General features: G+C 44.7%; 1 long non-coding RNA gene across 2 annotated transcripts; it reads right to left on the bottom strand.

The window, feature by feature from the left end:
- Nucleotides 1-514: 514 nt before the first annotated feature.
- On the bottom strand, nucleotides 515-3,509 carry LOC120430893 (uncharacterized). Of its 2 annotated transcripts, none has more exons than XR_005607759.2 (3): nucleotides 2,502-3,509; nucleotides 2,301-2,441; nucleotides 515-2,242 (listed from the first exon to the last, which is right to left on the bottom strand). It is a non-coding gene; the product is annotated as an uncharacterized LOC120430893 (long non-coding RNA). The 2 variants fall into 2 exon arrangements; XR_005607760.2 differs by having other exon boundaries at nucleotides 516-2,242; nucleotides 2,931-3,506.
- Between the last annotated feature and the right edge of the window lie 1,407 nt (nucleotides 3,510-4,916).

Below are 4,916 nucleotides of genomic sequence, written 5' to 3'. Positions count from 1 at the left end.
GATGTTGTTTTTGAGAAATTTGCAAGGAAATTTGTCTTTTTTCGAATTTTGTCAAAGAACCCAAAAATCGGACAAATAGGTACATAAGGCTGGTACAAATTTTATTTAAAGTTTTTGTTGATTATACTTTTCGCCAAATCCCAAACCAGCAATGTGAATAAAATGATCAGTGTGTACGGGGTTCTGTACTACGAAAATCGCAGGGTATGTTTTTTGAATAATAAAAAATAACAAAACTTCTGTTTTGAGAATATATGTATAAAAAAAAGAATCTGTAACAATATTCATTGCATTTGAATTTGTATTGAATCCCCCCCTAAAATGCTACGTCTGTTCTGAATGAAGCCAAAAAGAAAGTTGATCATTCAAGGCGAACCTTTAAATATGTTGTTTGGTGTGATAAAAATTGTCATCATTTTTTTCTTTTAAAATGCTATTTCCCCGAACGCGGTCAAGCGGAAATGCCCGGTGCCCAGGAGCGCGCGCGCTCCGGGGCACCGGGCATTTTCGCTTGACCGCGTTCGGGGAAATGGCATTCAGGGAAATGACTATTCAGGGATATGACTAATCGGGTAAGTGGCATTCGGGATTGTGGCCCATTCGGGAAAATGGCATTCGGGGATGTGGGCGATTAGGGGAAATGGGAAATTCGGGTAAATGGAATTCGGGGAAATGACTATTAGAGGATGTGTCTTTTCGGGGAAGTGGCATTCGGGGAAATGTCCCTTCGGTAATATGGGTTTCGGGGAAATGTCATAGATTCGAGCAAAACCGGTGGAGACAGATCAGCAGTCGGAACCGTATCCTGCGCTTGCGAAGGGTTCGAGACGGATCGGTCTTTCGTCTATTTCGTGGTGGGGACAGCCTTTTCAGTGCGGGAGTTTGCAAAAAGGATTGGCCAGGAACGGCCGCGAAGTGTACGCCGGGAATCGAAAGGCCGCACTACTGGTGGCGAGCAGTCTGAAGGAACAGAGGAGTACAGTGGTGGCAACCTGGAAGTGGCCATTGTTATCCTTGAGCTGGCTGGTGAAAATCAGGGCGAAGTGGTCGAACATCTGTTGTAGTGTTAATCGGAGCCGGCCGGAATCTCTCAGCGCTAAAGCCGCCGACCAAACCGAGCAGCGCGACCTGCTACATGGTGTTGGTTAGTCAAACACTATTCTTGCTTTAGTTTTAACTCTAATTGTTTTTTCTTCATCCTACAGGACGGCATGATTGAGACTGGCCGTGGAAAACTATAACGATGCATAGGGACGCGTTGCCCAGCTCGGAGGACAGCGTCGACTGCAGCCGGCACAGGCTCCAGTTGTTCCGGAGACCGTCGCAGTTGCGTCCAACAGAGGTGGTGGATCCCACTTGAGCCTCTTGGAAAAGAACTCGGCCATACTGTTAAACATGTCGGACGCGGCCGACAAGGAGTAAAACGAAGATCTACCTGTACAACCTAACATGCTGATGAAGACGTGTGGGTGCTCATATTTAGCCCAGATGCTAGTTATATATGTCCGAACAACCCCTGAAAATATCAGGTAGATTCTGCATAAATAAATCTTAAACTCTAAAGTAAAATAAACAGTTGCAACAGAAAAAAACAGGATTTTATTCAATTAAGTGTACAAAATCATATCGAGCTAAAGAGGCTGAGGGACAGATGCGCCGCGGGGTGGGACCAGTGCGCGAGACCAGTGCTTGGGAACGTCTAGCTTGGAGTTGCCGCCCTTACTGAACGCTGCACTTGAGCCGTTGATCTTTCTCTGAATGCTGCCCAGCTGGTTGAGTGCGTTCAGCGCTCGATCTTTTCTGTGATATGATGCAGCAATGTCGGTGCTTGAAGGAGTCACGCTTGTAGACCAGGTCGCGGATCGACTTGAGCATTTTCTTGGTGGCCATATTCAGCTTGAGGATGGTGGTTGTTGATCTGGTGCAGATGGAACAGCACTTAGGACTTGTGTCGGTGATTCATCTTTTTGGGCATCATGTTGAACCAATCGTGACCGGTCAATTCACTGCGCGGAAGAGTCCCTTCGATGAGGCCGGGCTCGGGAATGTTCAGATTGGAGTTGCCCGTCCTTGAAGAACTCCGCCAGCATAGGCACCGGTGCTGGCAAACCATTACTGTTGATGCTGTCCTCGCGGTGGTCCAGATTCAACAGCGGACCTCCGTTGGACGCACCCGCGAAGCTATTCGTATCCGCGAGGAACAGGAGAAACTCGAGAATCAGCGCACGGCGATACTGTTGGTCTGCGAAAGAACCAGAATTAAACCACTAAAACCTCCAGGTAGATTCGGACCAACTTACGTAGGCACTCAGCTGCTCGTACAGGCCGTGAAACAGATGTAGACTTTGCGTCGCCAGGTTTTAGTCGTCGAAGGTGATCGAGTTTACCGCGCCCAGATGCCGTTCGTACTCCTGGACGAAATCTCCACTGCGGGTGCCCCACTGAAAGAGAAGAAAATTTGAGACTTCTTATCCCATTATTTTTTTGTTGAATCTACTCACGCAAATGATCTGGCGCAGCTTTTTGGCCATCATCTCCTCGATCACAACCTGCTCGGTCCCATTCGGCCTGGACACAAGTTCCTCGTCCTCGCCTCACAGTCCAAAAAATCCATCAACTTCTTCCAAATTGGCGATCTTCAACTTTTTTCTCTTATCCCCCGCCTGATTCGCTATAAAAGATTCAAACACCGTCTTCCCGTCCGTGTCGTACGCGGCCTGCAAGAGTCCCACCACCTTCACTCGGTCCTTCCTCCACCGACGGGTCAAACGCGTCCCATAGTTGTGGACCGTCTTTCGCTGGTTCTCAAATTAAAAGTCACTAATATGTGCCGCCTCCACAAACCCTGAAGCATATTCTTCGGCTCCCGTATCTGCTCCGTCAAACCCGGATTCGCTGGACCCGCCATCGGTTCAAAAATCTCCTCGTACCTCGGACTCGGGATGATTCCACCTGCCCCGTGAGACCACCAGCGGGGCGGCAAATCTGCAGCGTTTTCGTCACCGAATGGGCAAAACAAATTAAACTCACAGATTGCTTTGTTTATTTACGAAAACTGCAGGAAAATAATCAAAACAAAGAACGGGTTGCCAAACCCGAAAAAAAAACTACTCGAAAATGACGGCAGGGTTGCAAGATCGATTTGGTTTGGTTCAAAAATCGAGCAGACGCTGACCGCTTTAACTCGCTTTAACGCGCGTTAACTTGCGATAACTTACTTTCTGGTGGCGTTATGTGAAAACTCGGTACGATGAGTAGCGTTGATGCTTTTCGAGCTCGTTTTCGTGCGTTTTAGTGTGTTATCGCGGAGTGACATTCCCCTCGTATTTAAATGTTGTTTCATACAAATTTGGGTAATTGTATGGTATTGAAATGATATACGTCGATTTTTATGACTTTTCATGTTTTTCAATAGTTGATTTTTTATTATTAATAGTCTTTTCATACATTTGCAAGTGTAACAGAATTGCGTATATATTGTATTGCAAGTTTATATTATTAAATTATGGATAAGCTAATACATCCCCACTTTAAGGACACAACCCCTCCCTCCTCTTTTTTTCACCCCCCCCCCTTTCCTCTCACCCTCCAACAAAATTTTGTTAAGCGTAATAAATTAATTTTTAGTCAAACATTTATTATTTACTGCTGTGTGTTTCTTTTTGTGAGTCCATGCCATATAACTTGAGACTTCATGTTTAGCATCGGTTAGCAAAAAAAGTACTCGATTAACAAACACAAAAAAATAAGTTTTGTCAAAAAAATGCTTCAGTTATTCCAGAGTCTCGGCCCGAAACTTCAAACACGAACAAAAGCAGCGAACCGAAGATTGGCAATGACGTTTTGGAATCTTGACAGTTTGGAACGCATGAATTGCCCCATTATCGGTTTCCCACATGGGTGATGTGGAAATTGTTGCACATGGCTGAAGTTGGAAATTCTGCAACTTATTTTATTTTATGCTAAATTTCAAAATTTAAACACGAATCTACAGTGAATCGATGTAAACAATAAAGATACACTAAAGGCACGATGATTTGATGTGCAATCTTGATCAGAATCGCGATGAAAGAGGTTTAAACTGAAAAATAATAATAAAACAAATTCTGGTCTAGAATTTTACGACATTTTGTCGGTTTTAGAAGACTTAATGTTATTTCACAATGGTTATAGATTTTTTTACCAAAAAATGAACAAACTTAGAGCTTTGAAAATTTGGATTTTTCTTAGTTAGAATGTTTACTTTCGAGAAAAAAATACCAAAAAATATTTGGAGAACGTAACTTTTTTTAAACTTGGCCACCCAATGTACCATAGTGCGATGGAGTGATCAAAACTGGCAAAAATGCTGCCTTTACGACTTTCCATCCCCACCAGTGCATCAAAAAGCGAATAACGTAGGAATGGGATAACCGGCGCAAAGGGGCGGGGCATCCGTCTTCATTCTAAGTCAATATAACCCCGCTCGGTCAACCTTGGGAAATCAGTCTATCGTTGGACGCCGAGGAGTAAACAACAACCTGGACCTGGAAGCAGATGGCCTGGAGGCCCAGAAGCAGTTGGCGAAAAGCAGCTAGTCTGGAGCTAGGAGCAGATCAAGTGGAGGCAGGCCAGCCAGCATAATTGAGAGCGACCGGAATATTTTGGCCACAAGACCCGTAGTGGCCAGATTCCTCAGGGGTATTCCGATGGAAGGCCATACGAGACTGGACAACATGGGTATCAAGCTTCTTGGATTTTTATACTGGTGATGAAAATGGCCATTTTGACAGTATTGGCCACAACCTGGAGTTGCCGGTGCCCCCAGGGAGGTTCTCCCAGGAGGACATTTACCGAACCATACAATTTTGGACAATATTGATATCAATATTCATGGTTTTTGATATTGGTACTGAAAATGGCAATTTTGAAAAAGT

This window comes from Culex pipiens, chromosome 1 (genome assembly GCF_016801865.2).
Source record: "Culex pipiens pallens isolate TS chromosome 1, TS_CPP_V2, whole genome shotgun sequence".
Taxonomy (NCBI): domain Eukaryota; kingdom Metazoa; phylum Arthropoda; class Insecta; order Diptera; family Culicidae; genus Culex; species Culex pipiens.
The sequence above is the reverse complement of the archived record's forward strand: the minus strand, read 5'-3'. Positions and strand labels throughout refer to the sequence as shown.